This window comes from Falco punctatus, assembly GCF_963210335.1.
Source record: "Falco punctatus genome assembly, chromosome: 2".
NCBI classification, from domain to species: domain Eukaryota; kingdom Metazoa; phylum Chordata; class Aves; order Falconiformes; family Falconidae; genus Falco; species Falco punctatus.
In genome coordinates, this window is record NC_137581.1 from 117,142,199 (window position 1) to 117,166,104 (window position 23,906).

Genomic DNA, 23,906 nt, shown 5'->3' on the forward strand with positions numbered 1-23,906 from the left:
ACAGGAGTGGCTTACATGTTAACAGCTGCTGCATCACATCAGATCAATGCCCTGTCCAACCCAGAGGCAGCAGAAGATGCTACGTGGGAAAAGCACGTGAGCCTGGCCACTGCGTGCAGTCCCTTCCCCTTGTACCACCCCAGGCTTCTCACCTGGAGAACCCTCACCCACTGGCATGTGGGTGCTGAAACATCCCCTAAGGCTAGCCGATGAGATTCAGACCTAGCACCTAGGTTATTTAGAGATGTGAGCACGGAACAGGCTCTCCTAGCAAACAAATAATGAAATAAATTCATTTTTCTCTTATAGTAGTTCTATTAATAAATTCTACTAATATAGTAGAGCTTCCCAATATGCAATTTGTACATATTGTACATATATCCCAATATGCAATGTGTACGTAAACACAGACTATAATGAGCTCTGGGAGCAGATCTGATTTTCTACTCAAAACAGAAGCCAGGTCCAATGTATTGACATCCATCACAGCACCAGCAACCACCGCCAGCAACAGCATGCACGGGCGATTACATCCCTCTTTTGTAATCAAAAGGGCAATCCCCCCCATCACACCAGTGTCTCAGCAGAATCAGGGCCGAGGTTACTCCTTCCCAAAGCATCCCTCCAGCATTCCCCAAGTGCCTCTGGGACAGCAGCTGGCTCTGTGGCCTGAAACGGAGGCAAACAAGGGGTGGGGTGGGGTGGGGAGTGGGGGGGGGGGGTGTCAGGTGAGCCAGTGCTGATGGCACAGGGGTGAAAGAGGCTGGAGAAGAGGGGAGGGCAGTGCTAGGTTGGTGTTGCATGCACTGCCAGAACCCTGTCACAGCCAGCCCACCAGATCACCTCTCACCAGGCGGAGCAGGTCTACAAATGTATCAGTCTTACAGTGGTGGCAGAGACCTATCGTTGAAGAGCATCCAACAAATGATTTGCAAGCATTCTGAAGAAAACCTGCTTAGAAATCCAGAATTCTCAGCTGCTAGTTTGCTTTAGAGACAATTCTGCTAGAATTTAATTTCTGTCATGTCACATTTTAAAATGTAACATCTAAGCTAACTGACAAAGGAAAAAAAGTACTCTATGTTAAGGTTTTCCAGACATGGTTGAAAATCCTAATTGTAAAATAACCCTCAATTTTATGGTGGCCTTTCAAGGGAAAAAAAGCCTTCCCTTTCATGATATTACCAGCCAAGCACTTCTCTTATAGAAAGAATGATTAAAGAAAAGTAAACTGTGGAATAACTAGGAGATTTTTTTATTCTTGGGTACTTACTCATCAGAAAGAGGTGATGAGAATACTAACTAGATGGAGCGTGAATAAAATTAACCAAAATAAACTAAAAATAAGGAAGAGCTTTTCAATTCCAAGTAGAGGAGGAAGAAAAGAGCTATATTACCACATGCACCTGCAGTAGCTCTAGTGATCTGCAGCTTTACAAAGGCACAACATAAATTACTGCGTAATATCCATGAAGCTGACACGAGACTCTGGTTTCTGAAGTAGCGGCCACACAACTCCACTGGAGTCACTAGAGCAGGGAAGGAAAATTAGAAAAGTCAGAACGGTATTGCCTTAAAATAAAGAATTCCTCCCAAAAAAATAAACAACAAAACCATCGCTGGCCTGGGAAACATAAGACAGATATTTTTATTTATAGAGGCTATTTAGGCACAATAAATACAAAAAATAGAAAGCCAGCCAAAAGGAAGCATATCGTCAGAGAGGAAAGGGACAAAAATTGCATGCTAATGTTAGAATTTCAAGGTTTTGTAATGCCTAATTAACCAGTAGTTCATTAACTTCTTAAGCCCATGGACTGCTTGAAAAGTAAAAATCTTAGTGCTGAAAACCCTGCAAGAACCTCTATGGTCCTGAATGGCACAGAGCATGTTAAAAATGTACAGGGTTCTGGATTGCCACCCTTGAAAGGGCCCTGCAGGCGCCGTGACTTCCATTTATCAGGAATACGGTACATTAAAAGCAGGAGGGTTTGGGGTTGCCCAGGACCTGATGTGCATAGACACTTCACGTGTTTCGTACTCCTGGAACGTTACAACCCAGGAGAGACCTCAGAGGTGAGAGAAATGACAGTTCTAGCCTATATATTCTCTGGCTATTCAATAGTCAGAGCAACTGACCTCTGAAAAATAAGTGACCGACCCTACATCCCAATAAAACAGTGAAGTGTCGGTAGGTTCTGTGCTTTGGAGGCTAGTACACAATTTTTAATGCTTCCTACTCATTTTATACAAATGACCACTGGCTCTCTACCATCTGTCTGAGAAGCTCTATGGAAAAGAAAGTTTAGCAATAACTAAAGAACAAGTCTCATTTGAATCAGCTTGCAGGCTACCTCCAGAACATTACAGTGCTGAAAATAGTTCCTTCTCTGCCCTCCAGTTCACAGGGCCAGATGATATGAAGTCCTTGTAATAAAAGGCAGGAGAACCCCTAAGGATATTAGTTTGCTGGGAAATAACGATAGAGAAGAAAGAAGCTGTTAGAGTGAAAGATGGTGAGCTTGAAAGGGAAGAAATGAAAGAAAAAAGAATAAAATATTTTCAGAAACCAACATGAGTACCACGAAGGGGGAAAAAAAGGAAGGAAAACTGGAAGCTACTGAGTGACCTTTACTTTTAGCATGGAAAATAAATGTTTCCTTTTATAGTTTCTTGTTAAAATAAGACCAGTAAGGGATCATGAATCTTTATACAGTTTTATAGTTTCCCTTTCAGTGAACCATTTCAGTTTTACAAACAATTTTATAATGTAACTGCATAAGAACTAAGCGTACCCTTAAAATGCCATGATGAGAGCCTATGTAGCTGCAACTACATACACACACACACACATTTATGTTTGGGTAAAAAAGAATCTGTAACATTATTTTTTTTTAATTCACAAAAAAACCCACCAACCCCCAATAAACACCCTGCTTTGAAATTGAACTGAAATGATATTTCCTAACAGTCTAATGATTAAATCAAAACAGAAACCAGAATACCCCCCACAACCATACATGCACACAGCTGTAATCACTATTTTTTAGCAGACACTGTGCCTTTGATCTCTCCTGGCCCTCTTCCATCTTCTAGACAGTACAATCCCGAAGGAATCATTGTCTACCAGATACTCCTCCATCCCTCACTGGCCCTGAACTGCCTGCCTCTGCAGCAATGTCATATGGAAAACACAGCAAATGTCCTGCAGCAACGTCCGGCTGAAACCAAGGTAGTCGATATCCACAGACTTTTTATCTAACTTCTTCTCCCCCTGGAAACAGACCCCTTACTTCCCAGAAGTCCAAGAGCTGCTGGAAAAGAAGGTGAACGTGCCACAAGTCATCTTTCCTTGGAGCTGTAAATCAGGGATTGCATCATCTTAAAGAGCCCCAGTATTCATTAAGTCCTTCCTTATGGAAGACCTCTGCTGACAGTGCCTGAGTGAGCAGGACTGATGCAGGGTACAGCTCAGAGCCAATAACTTTCAGCATTCCTGGATATTTCTCTATTTTCCACACAGTTTACTGGTATACCAAAGCCCAAACTCTAATACTAACACATCAGTCCAGTAGCATTGACCTGACCTTGATGCTGGTCCTCTAGCCTGGCATGCAGGTCACAGTTCTGCTACCAAGGCGCATTTAGTTCTTGCCCTGAAAACACGTCCTCCAGCTTCTGGAAATGGCTGTTTCCTGCTACCTGCTTTGCAGCAAACGAGAGTTTCTGCTTCCATGGGTGGCTCAGATGCACCTCATCATGGCTCTGGTGTTTAATCTGGGCTGCGTTATGGTACTCCTCATGTCTATGTTGACTTTTGTTGGCTGCTGCACTTATCCAACATTCCTCTGCTGATGGTGGGGCACAGGGAGAGGAGTCGTCTTCTTCCCTTACTTAAGATTTTGACTATTCTGGCCTGAATCTGGTATTTTTAGGTAGTTTATGTGTCTCTGTCGTGCATGCTTTGCCTTGTCTGTTTTCCACTCAGGCTGTGAACAGCCAGACCAAGTTATCACACAGCTTCAAGATCAGGCTCATCAGGTAACTCAATTCTGGATAGTTCCTCCATTCAGAACATCCTCTGGAGAGCCTGGATTTCCTGGAAAAACAAATAGATAAACAAAAAATAGATAAATAATACCAAAAGCACTCCGCTCCCTGAGGTCTTGTAGCAATCAAGTTCATCTCATGCCCTGCACTTCAGTACTCGCCACCAGACTAGAGCAGAGGCAGGAGGAAGGGAAAGGCACAGGTTGCCTGCCTTGCCCTCCCATGGCCAGAAGGACTGTCCCTGTCCGCCTCCCTGGCCGAGGAGATGGCAAAGCTCACCCGGGTGGGATCTGGGTTGATATGCAGGAGCAGGACAGGTCCATAGGGCCATGTTCCTCTGTCCAGAGGGACAGACCCCCCCCTGTAAAACATCAATTAAAGCCATGTACATATTTTAAAGCTGTCTCCAGAACTTCTCTATCCCTTCAATTTATAAAGCATTTTGACATGTTCAACTCCCTTTGGGTTTTAAGCTCAGTTTTTGAACTCTGATTTTGCCAGGAATTCAGTAGCAGAGAAGAAAACCTAATGAGAGACATTTCTGTCCTTTGAAGTCAATGCCATACAATGAGAATCCGTGTGATATGCCAGGGAATATTACATCTTTTGTTCTCTTTTCGTGCTAGATACAATGGAGCTTTATCAATGAAGTCATACTAGCAATAACTTCTAATAAATACACGGCACATAACAGCTAAATGGAGAAAGAAAACAACTTTAATGACAGATACAAGATTCTTCACACAATGTGTTTCTGGAGGGGTTATTGTAAGTGGCAGCAGCGGCCTATTCTTCAGTCTCCTGCTTTTTGATATACAGAGATTCCAGGCTGGTTTTAAAAATTGATTTGTTGCCTTATAAATTACATAGCATACTGAAGCATGCTCATAACATGCTGCCAAATTTATCGGCTGCTGCTAACTATCCCCTAGATCAGACCCCCTCTCCTCTGCCTGCCGGAGGAGGCTTAGGGATAAGGAAGGATGGACACAGCGAAAGAAACACAAACCCAGGCGAAAGGCTAAAGAACAGAAGCAAAACCAGCTGGTTCTGTTGTGCTTTTCTGCCAAGTTTCATGTGAAGGAAGATGTTATGGGAAGTTATCCATCCTGACTGCCCTTTCATTAGGTGGGTTTTTCCATCGGCACAGTGCATTCCGCAGGACTGCTCACCATTTCCACCAGTGCAAAGCCTGCAAGCACCCTTGACACGGCACATCCACACACTGCTGGAAGCAGAGGAAGGAGTGAGAAGGAATCCCTGACTGAGCCCTGAAACAGCAAAGTGGCAAGGGAGAAAAGCCTATTTACCATCCCTGGCAAGGGCACCCCGGCTGCTCCGGGTGCGGCGAGGCTGCGATCTTTGACCCCACGCTGATATAAATCAGCGCCAACTCTGTGACTTTAATAGAGTTATATCAGCGCAGGGTCACCATCGAGTCCTCTAGTGTTTCCACTTCAGGATATATTTCCCATTGGATTTCTAAATGTAGCAAGCGAATACACGTGCGCACACTGACACGCACCGTTCCTCTGCATTTAGGCACTCTAAGGACCAGAGGGATGTCCTTCCTCCTTAAAATAAAATAGAGGCAAGGTAAACAAAGGAGTTGCAACTACTGCAGCAAGTAGTGTGCTCTATGTGGCTATTTTTAATGAAAATGTCAAGTACTAGTTCGGTCCAACAGTGAACTGAAAACTTCTTTTCTGAGTCAAGCTGAGCAGGACTTACATCTGCATTTCCTCTATCCCAAATTATTGCCTGAAATCAGCCAGCTGGCCTCCTGAGGCGCATACATTCTCCCCTCTCCCAGAGCTGGAGGCAAACATTCAGAAGTTTTGCTTCTTCTCATTGTCAACCTGAAAAAACACATCAAAACCCTGGAAACCACTGAAAACAAGTGCTGCTTTCCACTTGTCAGCCTCAGTGACTGGCCCATGAGGTCAGCAATGAACCTCCAGTCTTTCCTACTACTGCAACTCTAATCCACCTGCCCAGTCCTCCAAGATGACTTCCATTTCTCCAGGTTCTCAAGGTCTGTTTTTCCTCATCTTGCTGATGGGCACACTCCCCATCATCCTAACCATCCCCTACAGTTCTAGTGTATCTTTCAGCACAGTGAAGTACCCACAACTGATACTGCTTATTGCAGCATCTGATTGACCCCACACATAATTCATGGTGACACCATCATCTTCCGCTGGATCCAAATATCTGCCATTGTTTTCGTTCCTGAACATGCTACTGTTTGTCCAAAACAACCGAAAGGAAAGGACCCATGCACATCACCATCGTAGTCCCAGTGTGTGCTACAACATGCTGTGTCAAAAGGGTTGATGGAAACATTCCCCTGAGGATGCCTTGAAACAAGGGTTGGAGTATAAGGTCACAGAACCATAGAATCTCTTAGGTTGGAAAAGACTATTAAGATCATCAAGTCCAACCATTAATTGAACACTGCCAAGCCCACCACTAAACCATGTCCCTGAGTGCCATGTCTACATGGCTTTTCAAGACCTGCAGGGATGGTGACTCAACCACATCCCTGGACAGCCTGTTGCAGTGCTTGACAACATTTTGGGTGGAGAAAATTCTCCTACTATCCCATATAAACCTCCCCTGATGCAACTTGAGGCTGCTTCCTCTTGTCCTATTGCTTTTTGCTTGGAAGAAGAGACCAACCCCCACCTCGCTTCCGCCTCCTTTCAGGCAGCTGCAGAGAGCAATCAGGTCTCTCCCACCAGCCTCCTTCCCTCCAGCCTGAACAAGCCCAGTTCCCCCAGCTGCTCCTCACAAGGCTTGTGCTTCAAGGCCTTCCCCAGCTCCGCTGCCCTTCTGTGGATGCGCTCCAGCATCCCTATTTCTTTCTTGTAATGAGGGCCCCAAACTGAATATAGCACCAGCGCCGAGCACAGGGGGACCATCCCCTAGTCCTGCTGGCTGCACAATTTCTGATCCAAGCCAGGAAACTTTTGACCTTCTGGGCCACCTGAGCACACTGGGAGCTCATATTCCTATAACACTGTAATGCCAATACATGTAATACATGTAATGCCAGTTATCTCTGACCAACAGGAACATATGTATATATTTTATCATTTTTTTCAACCAACATCTGTGCTGCTGCACATCTGCGTATCGGTAAAGCTTGGTTGTGACAGATGCGAAATATTTGTATGTGTTTTACAAGTTAAGGGCAGAGGACTGTCACTGTCAAAGTACATGGTGGTAAAAGAATGTTTAAACACAGACACATGAAACGGAGGGTTGATCATTTCATTTACATACTTGCCAGTAGGTCCCTCATTCATCCAAAAAAGTGTCACTGGTGTCATTGTTTGCAGACTTGAAGAGCTAATTGATGCAGCTGCAGCTGAACTCAATATTTTTGCTAGCAAAATAACATGACGTGCTGTGGAATTACAGCCACCTAAAGGGGTTGCAGGTGGTCTGCTGGGAGATGCAGCAGGAGACCAGGTTCACTCCCGAGAGCAAAAAGTGGCCTCGTATCAAAATGGAGAGACACGGCACGTTTGGTGCATGGGTGAGGATAGCTGGAGCCTGGGAAACCCCGAGCAATTCCCAGCCCGCAGGATTAGAAGGCGAGCAGTTGGAATACCAGTGCCATGTAAGTTTGGGATCTCTCACTTAAAGACACAATCCTCCCCATTATCAGGAAAATAATCCGAAATCTAAAAGGATTTTGCTTGTTTTGGCTATTGTCAAGGAGGGAAACAACTGCAGCACCTACTGTAGTTGCCTGCGAGGTCAGTCAGCTTCAACTACACATCCATTTCTGGAAGAGGTGTTTGAAAGGCTTTGGATTTTGAACTGTTGATATGTTTTTGAGGACTTCTTAGTATGTATGGGGCTGGTATAGATGCTAACTGTTCCTTTCAACATTCTTTCTATTAGTCTTGAATTGGGAAAAGTGACAGATTTATTAGAGAGCCATTATCGGCTTTAGTCCATATGCCCACACCGTATAAAAAGAAGCTGGAACTAACTTATTACTGTAGACAAAGGTTTTGTGTAACTTACTGACCTGGCCTTTATCAACAGCCTGAATCAGAAACTTCAGATTTACATCTACGTCTTTATGTACTTGCTTCAAACTTGGCCATTCTGATATCCCATGTCCTTTTTTTTTTTCTTTTTGAGCATTTTGAGAAGTGAAGATTTCATACACTAAAGCAACCCCCGGTGATTCTCTGAATAGTCATAGGCCACCTAATTCAGATGATGTTTTTTCCAAATAATTTATTTAGGACTTTCCAGTAGAGAATTTTGCTTAATCCCAATGTATGAAAGTAATTGTTCTTGTCAGTTGAAGGTTTTGATACTTCAATCTTTATCCTGTTTTCCAAACCACACATTAAAATAAGGAACAATTTCTTAGTACAGAACACGGTGGCATGCCCTATTAAACTTAGCCATCTTGCAAAACAATGATTTATTTGTATTCTTTTTATGTTCCTTGGATATCTCTTCTCTCGCTTGGTGACTGCTTTCATGATGGACTATGAATATTAAACCACCAGAAACCAAGACCCCTAACGCTTGCAGGTTTTTCTCAGAGATCTAGCTGCCTTTTGATCTTCACAAGGTACCCACATCAGAAATAAGGATTTGGGGAATCCTCCTAGAGCACCAAAGCAAATCTACCATTCTCCTCTAGAGTTTTTCCATAGTGCTCAGTCCGAGCTCCGCAGGAGCGGAGTCACAGAAGGTTAGCTGCACTGCACAGCTCTGCTGCAGCACCTTCAGTTGGGTCAAGGGCCCCATCCTGACACAAGCCCTGGGGACAGGAGCAGGGGCAGCACAACCTGCAAGGACAGGTTTTGGAGCCCGCATTAGTTGTGTGTTTCACAGCATGGTGAAAGAGTTGCATCCCTCTCACTAGTTTTTTCCAGAAATAAAAGTAACATTCACGACTTTTTTTTTTTTTTTTTTTTTTTTTTCAGATTTAGAAACAGCACAGTATTAATGTACAGAGGGAGACTCAAAACCTTTTAAATGAGGAGGGGACAAAGGCCACATTTCCCACCAGCTAAACTTAGTCGGAGTATCATGCTTGTAAATTTAGTCAGACTATTATACAATACATGGTGTACTGTGCTGTGAGTTAGTACAGCTACATTACACCAACTGCAGAGAGCTTGATCACCACAAAGAGCTTAGCAGACACTTTTGGAGAGAGCTCAGTACCTACAGCCTCAGCAACATCTTCCCAGTTGTGAAAAGAAACAACAAAAAACAGTATAACTGTGCATTCAAGCAATTTTTTATTCACAAAAAGCAAATTGAGGAATTGCTTTTTGTGAATCCCGTTTATATTAAGTGTAATATATGTATTCTGGTAGTTCTCAATATATTTTTACTGCACTGAAAAACAATGGGAACTTGTAAATTCCCCTGCCTGTAATAGAAAGACTATATAGCCTATTAGATAAAGTACTTTTTTTTTTTTTTAAACTAATGCTACACAAACAATTGTATTCAATGGTTGAGCTTAGCAACACTGCAGGAGGACATATTAAGAGAAGCATTTTTACTCGTGAGACATTAATGCTACGCACAGGAAATAATTATATATAGCAAATGGAGGAATGTGCAAATTTACCAAATGTTTATTATTTTGCATCCTACACTCCTGTATGTTTGCAATCATAAATCACTCCTCACCTAAGAAATTGAGTTTCAGCCTCTCATTTTCCTTAACTAAAGCACTACCTATGGCGTAGGCAACAAAAGCCTTATAGCACCCACACAAACACCTATTATACTGGATTTATACCTCTTCTCCACTTCAAAATAATCTTCCTGCTCATAACATTTGATCGGTCACTGTAGAAACAAATACTATAGACTGTATGGGCTATATATAAGAAATAATATCAAAGACATATTTTATTTTATATTATAGTATAAACATATATAATATGAAAAATATGAAATATATGAAATATATGAAATATATACATAAGTATATATATATATATATAAGAAACTTGGGGATATTTGTAGATGCAGTATAAAGAAACAATTATATATCATGAATTGAAAAAGATAAGCATATTAGTAGATGATTCCTGGCTGACCGTATGTGTTCTAACTGTAGCTGCCCTACTAAGAACTGCCAAGAAGCAATAGCAAATTCTCTTAATGTGATACACTGCCTTGTCCGTTATCTTCTTTTGCTACTGCACGCACACATAATAAAAATGTGAATAAAGAGACATTAAATATAGATAATGTGTTTATCAAGAGAGCATCTAAGTGAAAGGAATTAATTTAGATGCACACTCTTCTGCTTGAGGAGGGAGGAATAACAACGAACAGTTGTACTGTACTATTCTAGCTGAAGTAGAGAAAGTTTATATAAATACATATATATATTGCAGCTATTAACAGGGTTTATTTGCCAGGAGAACCTATTGATTGGCATTATATCAAGTATATCTAGTAGAGTAAAATTTTGATGGTCATATAGAGTATGCATGATTGTGTACAGCAATATAAAGGAACTAATGGAAAGACACTGACATTCCCCCATTAATCATCCACACATCAGCATGCATTTTGTTTGCACTTCATTTCAGAAATACACTTGACAACTATTTTTTTCATTGAATTTTGAAACTTATTCCTGTTCTTAATTATCACATCTGTTCTCTGGCAAAATATAATGGCCTTACTCTGCTATACACTGAACATGTCTCTGGAGACAGGGAGAAGAAAAAAAAAAAAGGAGGAAAAAATTTTGTCAGTGAAAATATATTTTCAAATCCTCAATCTTTCTATTCACTGGTGCCCAGAAGCCACAATGAATCACACCCAGTTGTGTTTTCTAAAGGTAAAATTCCACAGAACTGATAATTTGTTTAGCATCAAAAAAACCAGCATAAGATCTGAAGATTATCCTGTCACAAAATTCTCCCTATTACTGAAAAGTCATGACTCCTAGTTCAAGATTTCTTGGCTTCAGTTTCTAAACCAACTCATTCCTGAAATATCGGGCATTAAGAAAAGCGGAGGAAAACTGAAGCATGTCATTGAAAGCTGACTAACATAACAGCCAGCACCACACTCAGCTGCAGCGCAGAGAACACTGCTCTGGCATCTTCTTGAAAAAAATATCAATAAAAATGCAGTACAGTTTAAGCAGAGATTTACTAGTGGTCAAAGTGTAGCCAACACTTTCATACTTTTAAAAGAAAAAAGAATTAATTGAAAGACTACAAATCACACGTGAACACACTTTGGTATATTTAAGAATTAGACACAAGGCAAACAAAGGTTTCTATGAATTCCAGATATGGAAGTATTTACATGAAGGAAGTCATTCACGGTAAGCTACCCATGCAAACACGAGGAATGGAGTAAGCATTGGAGAGGTGAAGGCCAGAGCTGATTCCTGGAAGGAACTCACAGAGTTATTAACAATTCCATATTTAGTTTAGAAAAATAAAGAGCCATACAACCAAAGCCCAGAAAGTGGACTTTGCATATTTTTCATGTAAATTAATGCAGGTTAACTAATTTGATGCCTGTGGAACCCTATCATTACAAAATAGCTTTTGCAAAAAATAACTTTTTATTTTAGCTACAGTTCCTTCCCATGTGGTTTTGTTCCTTCGAGAAAGGCTGCTGCACAGCTGTGTGACTGTAAGATGCTACAGAAATCCAAAACTCACTCGTGTCATCATTCACAGAGAGAGCAAGCGTATTGGTGACAACATACTTGATAACTGGCTGAGTTGTTAACTGTAATAAAATTGTTTGGAACAGAGAGGCCTGATGTTTTTATTAAGCTGGTTCTTAAAAACCATTACTGCAGCAGAGTTGTGACAGTTGCAATTTTTTTCAAATTATGGTACTCTTGAGTGTGGAAACGCTGAGATACAGAACAGCAGAAGAGCATCTATTCTTGAAAGAAATTATTTATGAGCATAAATACAAATATATTTGTGTGTATATGTGCATTCATATATAAACACACATGTATCATGTACATAGAAAAATATTCTCATTGCATTATATTCACATGCAGCACACATGACAATAGCACTGATCAGCACACAAGCCCCATCAGAAAACAAGCGAAAATAGATCCGGGAGCTTCCAAAACTCGCCAGTGGGTTTTGTTCATGAAAAATTGCTCTGTCTGCTGATAGAAAGGGAGGTTTTAAAAACCTAGACAACAATTCGACAGTTTCAGGACAGGTGTTCTATCCTACTAACTGGTAGGTTATCCAATTCAATATTGAATTATAATCTACTGGTTTCGGTCAATTGCGTGTTTGCAAAAACTTCAGCTACTTTGACTAAAACTCTCATGTAAATTATCTACTTATATTCGCTTCCCCTGCACCCCTCCCTCACCTGCTCTGGGTTGTTTCTAGCCAAGCGAACCCAGGGAAGCACCTTTTGGGAAGTACCTTGTCCCATGCAGCGCTCCAGCTGGGAGCCTCTGGTGGCCAGTCAGACCAGGCACCTCTAAGCGGGCACAGACAACCCTTGTGTCAGGGATGTTCCTTTCCTCATTTCTGCAAAACACCAGTAGATCAAGAGAGAGATAAGACTTTGAGGGGAAAAACACCAAAAGCAACCAAGAGCCAAAGAACATTTGTGCTTAGTACTGCTAGACTTTTACGGGTCAGTCTCCTGGAGCTCAGGGATGCTGAGCATGGCTTCTCCTATCAGCTGTAGCTCTAAACTCCTGAGCTTTGTGCTGGGTCTAAACTGTAGACGGAGTGGTGTTACACTTCTGCTGTCAAGGAACTCAAGTGAAATGCCTACAAAGAGCTCACCCCCTTCTCCCCTCTAGTGCTGGTTCACTCAGAAGGCAGCAACCACTCTCGTGCCCAAAGAAGTCAACACGTGCTGCAAGGAGATCTCCAGGGAGTTAGTCTGAAGTATTAAAAGCCTTGAAACTATGATATGCCAAAAGAATGTCATTACAGGTGCACATTCAGACATATTGAAAATGAAGAAAAATAAAACTTTTTAGTAACTCTTCTTGCAATTTCTAAAGGGGTCGGTGGCATGAATGTTAAAGGAATTGAAACAGGAAGGTGAAAGCGAGTGAAAGAAGAAAAAGTTTGCTGCCCCTCCTGGAAGTCTTGCTTCACCTTGCACAAGTGATGATTTGGTTCTGTAGTCTTCATGTGCCAAATTCCTGTGATCTAGTATGAAAAGTTTCTGAGTCTTTAAGCTTCAGCTGCACAGAGTGGGAGATGCTTTTCCATAATGTGATGTGTAAATTACTCTGCATCCTGTAGAAAGTCCTAAGTAACAAAACCCCAGCATTAATGAATATTTTCCCATGCTTAATTGAATTACTGTTTGGAGATTCTAGAACCTGGAGTGACTGCCTAAAAAAATGCCAAGCCGAAAAGCTGGTGAGGAAATTAGTCATTCTGTTGGCACAGCAAGGTCTGAAGATTACCTTGTAAAGGAGGTGTGATATTACCTACACACAGAACACCGAGGAGAGGGCAAATACTGCTGCACATCAGGCATCTGTAGCCCAAAGTAAGGTAAGAGGAAGCTAAAACAGTATGTACTTATAAAATTGAAGGCTGTAAGAAAATATATGCTGTGTTGGGTTATGATAGGCTACACAACAGTCAAATACTAACATTTTTAATTTATTCAGTCCCCAATATTGTTATTTAATAATATTCTTCTACAATAATATGTATGTGAGTAAGTGGAAATACAAGCATGTGGGTGATTACTGTGGCATTAGATGTAATGGTCTGTTACACGGACGCTTGGTGTTAATTGACTCTGCTGTGAATAAGGGAAACTATCTCACCGAGAGCATCCCGTGGAAAGATAATGTCCTTAAGAAAGCATAATTCTATAATGCCACTAAATATCTCGATGACACAGTGAATTTGCTGTGTCACTTGTGTACACACCCTGATTCAAACTTACATCTTTAAGATGAACTGCTTGAAAGCAGATACGTGTATTTGTGTGCCCACACACCCGCAGGCAGCTACAAAGTGTGCTTCCGAAAGAAAAATGAAGAAGGTTACACCCAAGATCAAAGCAGTGAAGCCTACACTTGTACAACTCCATCAAGCTGTTCAGGCTTACCCACCACACAGGCCAGTCCTCTTGGGGCTGTTAAGAGAGGGGACAGGTAAAAAGAAGCATTAGCCTTTTTTAGTTTAGACACAAATTTTCTGAAAGGAGCCTTGGATGGAGGCAACTGTGCCTAATATTATAGATGCAAATTAGTTTCAAGTGCCAGAAAATGTACATTTTTTGTGAGTTTGATATACAGGCAAAAGCATGAAATATCTGCTCTTCCAAAGCCACAATAACATTAAATATTTTGCTGAGACAACAATATGCTCCATCCTCTTAGGCGGACCTTGCACAAAGGACTAATGAGGATAAACCAGCCATCCCCACCCTTTCCCACTTTCATCTTTTAGATCAGACTAAGGATTCCAGGGATTCCAGAAGTATGTAGACATTCCAGATGCAGATTTAACTGTGGTTTCAGAACACTGAAATTTTTTCAATAATAAAGGTACAAGTTTCCCAAGATCAGACTTGACTCAGGTGACACAGGCTACACCCCCAAATATATGAATAATCTTTTAACTTGTTCTGGTCACTTTTACAAGCTCCAAACTGAAGGGCAAAGTCAATGTGCCAGGACAGCCCATTCTTGTTTTCCCCTAACTGCTTCCATCTTATAGCCACATATATGGAAAAAAAAAACCAACCACCAAAAAAACCCAATAACACCTAAATGTCTAATATTAAGATCTCATGCCCCAGTGCTGGCATTTTGATGGAAACAACAATATCTCAAACTCTGTTTAGTGAACACCAGCATGGCAATTTATAGAAATCAGAGTTGGAAGAGTTTCCCTTTTCCTTTCAATGTTTGACTTCAAGGTCAGACAGTATTTCCCAGGCTGCGCCCAAGTCACCTCCCGCCTTGCTGAGCTGTGAAGTGACATGGGAAGCCTGATCCAGAGAGGAAGAGGAATTCATGAAGTACCAAAATACAAATCCCACCAGGCATTAAAAAATTAACAGGTTTTTGGACACAAGCCATACCATGTTCAACTGTTAGGCAAAATATTTAACTTTTCCCATGGGAAAAGTAGATCTCTCCTCCAAAATAGGGTGCTTGTTTTCTTTTGGTTTGGTTTTTTTTAAGAAAGTGCTAGCCAATATCTCTATTAAAGATAAAAATGACTGAAACTACTTTTTACCATTTCTACATACAAATGGTGTTTCATTCTAAGCTTTTCGAGAGCTTTCATCATCCAGTTTACATGTCCAAGTCTGTAACAAAAAGCTAACTAGAGGATAAGGACCTGATACGACAGTCAAACTAATTTACTTTTGGTTGATGCTCAGCTCTCCTTAATATTGCCTTCATCAAAATCAGAAATGTCTAATTAAAAAAAAAAGGTGGAGGGAAACCTCTTGTTTTTCTCAGTTTTGATTTCATTGGCTTAAGGTCCATGTAAAGGTAATTTTAAAATGAAATTAAATTAAAAAAAAATAAAAAGAAGACAAGTCATTTAGGAAGGCTGCAGATACAAATATTAAATTTTCTTTCCATTAAAGCCAGTGTATCTTCTATGGAATGATTTTTAAGGTATAGAAAATTATATATAGCATACATTGTATGATAAACCAAAACAAAATCTACAGGGAGAGGGGTCAAGTTACCCCGTCTCACAACTCATAGCAATCTGGACTATGCTAAGAAACTAACATCTCTAAAAATGGGTCCACTGAAGTTTTCATGCCTGCAAATAAGCATTTTTAAAAATTACATCTGGATAAAACCTATATTATTGGAGGCATCTGATCCATCTGTTGTTGTGTTACTTTTCTATTAAATAATTATTGGCTGCAAAATATTTCGTAAGCAGACACACACACACACAAAAAAAAGAGCCGTAACACATTTAATATTAAGGAACTTGCCCAGAATTACTCTTTTCTTCATAAATGTTTGTATGCCTGTTTTAACCCTCTTTTCTCTGTCTTTCAATATTTTCTAGCTTCTGCTTACACCTGCAACAAATTTGGCACGTAACATTCACGGCTTTGTATAAGACTCAAGTGTCTTGTATTCACATTGCTGGGGGATATGATTGTGTACAGATGCTTATTTCCATTTTCCGATGGATGCGTCCGTTCCTATCCAGGCTTCTCCTGGTGGTGTGTAAAGTAGGAGAGGGGTTGAGAGGTGAAATAAACTAAAAAGCATGGGGTTTCGGCAAGAATTACATGGCATGTAGGCAAAATGAACATTTGCAAAGGCAGCAGTTTACTGTTCAAAAATAGTTAAAATTGCTTTTTACAATTTTTACAAACTTTACAAGTCCCATTTACATACCTGGGGAGATGCTGTGTCGGTAACCAACATATGAGCCAGCCCTCCGGAGAGCTGACAGAGCTTGGGTTTCCCTGCGTGCTGGTGCAAGGCCCTTCAGGTCCCAACCTTACTGTTAATAAATAATTTTACTATTGAACGTGCATTTATTATATCAAGGTAATAAAGAATTTCTGAAATTCAGATGAGCACACATGGCCGGACAGAGCATCAGCAACAGCTCGATGGGTTTGGGCAGGAACCAGCCAAAATCTGAAAATCCCAGAACTGTGATTCCATTCCTGGCTCCTACTCGATGTGGAGGTTTAAATTAACCACTCGAGCTCAAATTTCCACAGCCTCGCTGTTCTGGGGTGCCTTAAATTTCAATGTTTCAGATGATAGGGGGATCACCAGAACTTCGGCAGTTCCTAGTGCTCTTTAAATTAATGAAAGACAGTCCAAAATGCAACTCGAGTCACTGAATACCAGGTAAGCAAACCCTACAAACTAGTTAGTCTTGTACAATGCTGTCTAAATGTTTCCCATCTGCAAAAATGGCAGCAAGGTCCTACCTTGAGATTAGATGATTAGCAGATGTTTACTCAGACTGAGGATGAAGGTGGCTGCCCTTGCTTCAAAATTTCATGAAATCAGTGGTCCCAAGGAGAAAGGGAGTAATATTGTGAGATACCCTGCTTCCTGTTTCACAAACCTCCTTGTTTTCAGCGTTCTTTTCCTTCTTGCATTCTTAGTTTGGCCCTTTTCAGCTTTCAAGGAGAGCTGCTGCCTAGTCAGAGCAAGCAAAAAAGTTGATGCCACAGCCAAGGGTTTAAGGAAGTCTTGTAAATTCATCAGCACTCCTTATTGTCATTGCCTTTTTTATAAAAAAAAAAACCACAAACTACACATCTGGCTGAAGTTTTCATCTCGACTCTTAGGTCTCCACAGCTTCCTGTAAAGAGAAGAAAATTCTTATTCAGGCCAGAATTTGTGCAGCAGAGTTCAAACCCTTAAAAAAAAAATAAATAAAAACCAACAAAAAAACGCCCCAAACCCCCACAAAACCTAAGCAAGGTCAAGGAATACAAAGTGAGTCTATGAAGGCAGGTTGTGAGTAAGTCAGTAGATCTGAAGGTGATGGATGACATCTATAGGTACCTGTCCTCTGGTTACTCTTGGAAGAATAAGTTTATTTCACAGTTGTCAACGATGAAGCCTTAGTTTAAGGAATTCATGCTAATCAGGCTATGACTGACATTCTCCTTGGGTCTCCTCCAGTCACGTAAGTAGAGAAACTCCACATGAATCTAAGACACCACTGTGGAATCACAAATAAGGAGAAATTTAAACCGACCTATTTGGGGCTTGGGAGATGTTTACTGGCATCTATTCTATAATAGCTAATTTTGCACTTACCATTGTAGGCTAACAGGTCACCTCCTTGCCACAGGCCTGCCTACACACACCGCCGTGTTTGCAGACAGGCAGGCACGCTGCGGGAGCTCACAAAGATGCACGTCTCTCTGGGAGCTATTAGCTCTCTTGTTTTGTCATTTCTTAAATGGGAAGATCCTTGCTCCTCTTTCCCACCCCTACCCTTATCCCGCAGACTGACATCGGCTGGATGCGGAGTCTGTAATGCACGAGGCACAAAGTGTCCTCAGATCTTCCCTGTCCTACAAGTACAAGTAGGTACAGCTACTTCAGGGTCCTTTGGAGCTTCTGAAATTATGATCTGCTCTTTCTAGAGCCATTGAGTGGATGTTCCTATTTGACCATGTTCCTACAGCTGATAGACATTGTTGGAAGCCAGGAGTGCAGGCTTATTGTGCTGCCCTGATTTAATCCAGATAACATTTCTACTTGCTTATGAGTTGGAATTACTTAAGGTTTTGTTTTCAGAGAGGTGGTTTGTGGATTGGTGTGGGTTTTTTTTTCTTTTTCTTCTTTTAAATATGGATTTGGTCATCAAAAAACACACAGCCTCGCTGAATTAAATTATTTCTGATTTAGGAAGAAGTGAACATGTACAAGGCAAGACAGACATCTGGAAAATACAGGAAATGCAATTCAAGTGCTCCGAGTAGATGGTTCAAGTTACTTTTCCCAGGTAATTACTCTCCTGCTCCCCTTCTACTCACAGACGTTTGCTAACTGCAACTTCCAACCTCAAGCACTTTATACACTTAGAATAGAAACATAAGTCTTTTCAGTCTGTAAATACACATGCATACTTTCAATTTGCTATTTATGCTAAGAAAGCATCTCTGGTTTCTGTACAAAGAAAGCAAAGGAAAGCGGCTTTTACTTGGTTTGCCTGAAAACAAATTTATGTCTTCTGTTCGTCGTATGTGTTTCTTGTCCTCTAGTTACACAGAGCTCAATTCTAACAATTTTTCTGCTAAGAGTAACTTTTCAATCTGCCAACTTTCCACACTATTCTGTTGCCTTTGGTCCTCTACATCCTTAAGAAATGTAGCTAATCCATTACAAATTTCAGTTTGGATAGCTATGCTACCGCAAAACCGTTTGTACTCGTACATACCTTTGGCAATTTCCAGTGTAAGTTGCAATTTTTCAGTAAATGCAAGTCCATTTTTGTACCAGTGGAAATGTCTGCATTCAGATTTTTGCATCAGCCTCTGTATTTTCTGAAATACTGTAGATTGGTGGTACCTCATCACCCTACATGGCTCCCAAATCCCAAGCCACGCATCAGGAAGAATGCTGTTTGCCTTAAGCTAGAGCTAAATCTTTCTGTTCGCTGTTACAAATGTCAACTAATTAGAAAGTAGTCCCAGAAATAAATCCGTATTTGAAAATAATTCAGCAGTTTGTGTATGGCAGAGGCAAAACCTCATACCACAGAGCATCGCTCTGCACCATGACTGCACCCTGAGCCCCAAATACAGAGCTCATTTGTGTGAGTCTCAATCTAGCCCCCTGCAAAGGATGCTAGTCCTTGTCTAGGATGCCTTTACTGCCTTGCTGCATCCACAGTTTTTAAGATATGGTGATAATCCAGCTGTGAGTTCTTGCATCTACTGGTTTATCTTGCCCTACACCCTGGGGCCACCACGCACCAGAGCAAACTCGGCCCTCCACCTCATCTCTGCTTCCCCCACAAACGCACCCCTAAACCTTCTCCTACAGCCTTCCCTTCCCAAAGAGTGGGGATTCTCTCCCCTTTGCAGCAGCGGCAGGGCAGCACCCTCTGCTCTCTGCCGCTTCCCCATCTGTCTCTTTGCCTCTGGCAGGCAGCCAGCTCAGAAATCAGCCTGGCGTTTGGCGTTTCCCTCCGGGACTGAGCTGCGTTCCCGTACTTCTGGAGGAGGAAGGATGAGGTTGCAGGAAATCAAGAAGGGATTTTCTTCTCAGTGCCCCAGATAAACAGCACGCAGAGACTACCAGTCTCAGTGTCTTGCCTTTGCAGAGGCAGCCAGCTGTAAGGCCAACATATCTCAATCAGCCTTAGCAGCGCCTTCCCCGAGTGCCAGCCGTGCTCGTGAGGCTCACAAGCCAAGGAAAAGGGCAGGATGAAGAACTCATCGCAGTCTCAAATCCTTATGCGTTCTGAAGTCCCAGTTTCTCATTTTTTTGTTGGCCTCCTGGTTTCTAAATTTGAACTCTGTTCAATCACAACAAACAACGTGATCTTAAATTATTCAGTAGCAAAATGCCTCTGTTGAGAAGAATGAAGCCACTTGAAAATGAGAACATACCTGCAATTCCTTTCACATCATGCCTTGGAACAATCATCTCTGTCAGTGAGAGCTGTATTTCACAGGCTTTTAACACTGCTGCCTCTTTTTTTGTGGCTTCCTAAAGTTGTCATTAGTGTGTTAAAATTCAAAACGTGAACCGATGGTAAATATAGCCATGCAGGATTCTTAGGATGCCATGGGTATGGGTTTTCTCTAAGCAATATTTTTTTTAGGAGCTCACAGAATCCCAGCAGTTTAACATCTGCTGATCCTGCAGCTCCACAAAGGAAGAATCAGCCCCATGCCAACAAAAACATCACTGCTGAATCAACTACCTGGCTTAATCCACTTCATCAAGAAATAGCAAAGCTGTGCACCTAAAACTATTTTCGATTTTCCTACTGAGAACAAAAAGTTCATTAATACATTTTAGGTAAATATATGCATAAGCAAATGCGTACACATACACCCCCCAAATATTCATGGGCAGGTCAGATTTTAACTTGCAACATCCTAAGTTTTGGAAAACTTGAGAACAGTGTGATGACATTTATTTTAGCATTTAAAAAATGCCAGAACACACCTAGTCTTCATTCCTAACATTTTGTAAATACCTTTGCAGGTCCAGCTTGGACCTGTGTGTTGAAAGCTTGGTCTTGAAATTTTTGAAAATCCTGCCCTTAATTCTTGCCTACACTGACCCATGATTGTGTATAAAAGAAAACATGCTCAAAAAACCAAAATTATTTACATCCTTGAGAATTTTGAGAAATAAATGCAGAAGGCCCATAGCAAAAAAGAAGTTTGATATCCAATTTTGACATTGAAATTTTATTACCGTTCTCAAAATCAATTTTTATTGAATGTCCGTAAAAATAGCTGTGTTAAAAACTGACTGTGCTAGCCAGGACATTGCTGAATGAGGTGCTGCATTCCTGTGGACTCGATTTCATCCAATTCATGGTCACACGAGGCCAGCACTTCAAGCCCCACTCACTGCCCAGGAAGCGGAGCTCAGCACACGGTCCTTGATAAAATGCCCATGCAGATTCCTTAATGCTTTTACACACATTTTTTTTCCAGAAATTACTTTCAGCAGTCACTAACAAGTGATAATGAGTCGTGTAAATGTGGCTAAGTAGCCTTAGCTTATTATATGGTTTTAAGACTGATTTGTGTTTGAATTTATTTTTTTTTAAACCTTTTCAATGAAGGTAACATGTCAGGTCAATTTTATCTGGTTTTAAACTTTGGTCTCTGTATGTTTGTACCTTTTATTTTTTTTCTTTTTCTTTCATTAACATCTGGAAATGGGCCGCGAGAGGCTGTTTTCCCCACATTTAGCAGCAAAATTTTCTTTCTCGGCCAAATATTCCCCAGCCACCACTGATGGCACTTCAGATGCTGTTGCTCAGCCCACGAACCTCCACACAAGGACTAACTAACACCATCCCGGGAGAGCTGCAGGCATCACGCGGCAGCTCCCTGTCCCCGCTGTGACTTGCAATCAGCCGTATCCCCGTCCAGTTAGGTATACCTGCCTGTAAACAACACATTTGCCCCAGACATTTCCCATACCAGCCTTTCATTAGCTGCCACAGCCTGCCTTTAATTTCATCTGCTTGAGGCACCAGTAGTGTCCATTTAAAATGTCACTTTCCATTCACTGGCATGCCGCCAAGGATAACTCCTGCTTTCTACCTACGGTGCAGATAATATTAAAGGTGCACTCTCTCATGACTCTTATGAAAGCAATCACTGTCGGAACCCCCAGTATTTCAGAGCTGCCAACAAACCATAATGGAAGGCACACTGTGAGGGGGAATACATAAAAACAAAAGGGCAGCCAGTGCCAGCAATTAAAACACTCCAGGCTGGGCATGGCTGGCAAGCCAAAATAAAGGCTGGCTGCCACCGTGGTGTGACCAGACCTGAGAATTGCTATCGAGCATCCCATAGCACTGCTTGTTCTCAGGCAGGGAGGTTTCTGCTGCTGCGTATCTTCCCAATGCCACCGCTGTTTTTCCATCTCTCGCTTTAAGAATAGGAGCAAATTGCCCCTTCCGTGGCAGACCTACTGATCTAATTGCCATTTTATAAGACAGCCGAGTGACAGACACTGGCGCAACATTAAGACGTCCTGAATATATTCCTTCCCATAGGCAGCTAGGGAAGAACAACAGAAAGAAAAAGTGCCAACGAGATCATTTAATTTGCATCTCTGCTTATTGACATTTCCATAGCAACTTCATTAGGAAAGCCATTCCATTTTAATGCTCCCGCTTGTGTTTTGTTTAGGACTGCTCAAAGGCCTGCTACCAATTCTGGCTTCGTCCTCTTTCCAGTGGTGATAATTTTCAGGAAGGTTTTTTGGTACGAATCAAAGTCACTCAGAAACAGGATGACAAAGCCTAAGGATCTACCTTTTTCACTGCTAAAAGAATGAGGAATGTATTTGGTTTACCTTGAGGGAGTATTATTTAGACCATGATTCATGAAGGCATTTAAGTACATGCCTCACTCCATCCACGGCAGTGCTTTAACTTCCTTGACTTTCACCTGAATAGGAATCAACACAAGCCAAATTACGTTCTTGAATCAGGGCCTTAAAACATCTGTCAGTCATCACTTACTCTACGGGTCTGTGAGGTACTAATGCACCAAGGCCAATACAATAAATAAATGAAACCAGTAATGTACAAACTGTTACGGGCAACTAAAGTAATTCAAAACATATGGGTTTCTTCAGGATCACAAACTAACTCTTAGGTTTTGCACAGCATATATACATAAGATCTTTCCTCTCTCCCATTATTCAAGTCTCTTGTTAATCATCCCACCTCAGCAAATGAAAATGTGGTATAAAATCCATCGGCATTTTTAAGCCTCTTGCATTAAAGTCAGCATTTGATCTCGGAAAGGAAACCTAAATCAGCTTCTCTGGAAAGCCTATTCTTCATCTCTACAAAATACAAAATTTCATTTTGTCATTGTTCTGAAGAGCTTAAAAGGTGTAATGGCCTCACTGAAAACTTCCCATAAAGAAGAAATGGTAGAGACGGCCCTGCAGGGAAGCAAACACCAATGCGACCAGTGCAATTGCTCTCTTTGAACTTCTCCTACCACCTAAAAGGAGAAGATCCAAATTCTTTCCCCAAATGATTTAGCTGGGAACAGACTCAAATTAACAGATGGCAAAAGCCAATTATATTGCACAATAAAACAGATAAAAGCAAAAGTCCACTATCCAAAGAAGGATAAGGAGAAAACACAGGTTAAAGTCTTGAAATGTCTCTTCTAACTGTGTACTGCATGCAGCCTAGTGACATATATGCATATGTATTTTTACATGTATATAAACCAACAAACACCTGTTTTTATGGCAAAGTTCTATGGTATGCTGTCTCTCTGCTACATTTAAATATAAGTTCTCAAACAAGCTAAAAAGAGAAATTTAAGACATTTGGTGATCTACCATAGCATGAGGAGATAGGAGCTCGTATTCTTAGAACCATTGTTTTTGAGATATGCTAGCAAATGGAACAGCGTATTCAAGTAACTGCTATAAATGTGCAGTTCTGTGCCTAGCCATTTTGTTCCAGAACCTGCGCTTCCTGAAGTGCAGCGGTTGAGCAAGACTTAATCTAAAGACAAACCTGTGAATTGAAGACTTTTGAAGAGCTGCAGTGAGCTTCCTCCTGAATCAGAGACTGGGCCAAATCGAGGAATCCAGTTCCAAAGCCAAACAATCTGTTCCTCCGCACTAAATAAAATCTCTGTAA

General features: G+C 41.3%; 1 long non-coding RNA gene across 1 annotated transcript in view; it reads right to left on the minus strand.

Moving 5' to 3' along the window:
* Nucleotides 1-709: 709 nt before the first annotated feature.
* Nucleotides 710-23,906, minus strand: part of LOC308059216 — a 50,989-nt gene continuing 27,792 nt past the window's right edge. The window contains exons 2-3 of the long non-coding RNA XR_013926175.1: nucleotides 23,781-23,900; nucleotides 710-22,683 (exon numbers count right to left, since the gene is read on the minus strand). This is a non-coding gene — a long non-coding RNA (uncharacterized lncRNA). The remainder of the gene's footprint in view (nucleotides 22,684-23,780; nucleotides 23,901-23,906) is intronic.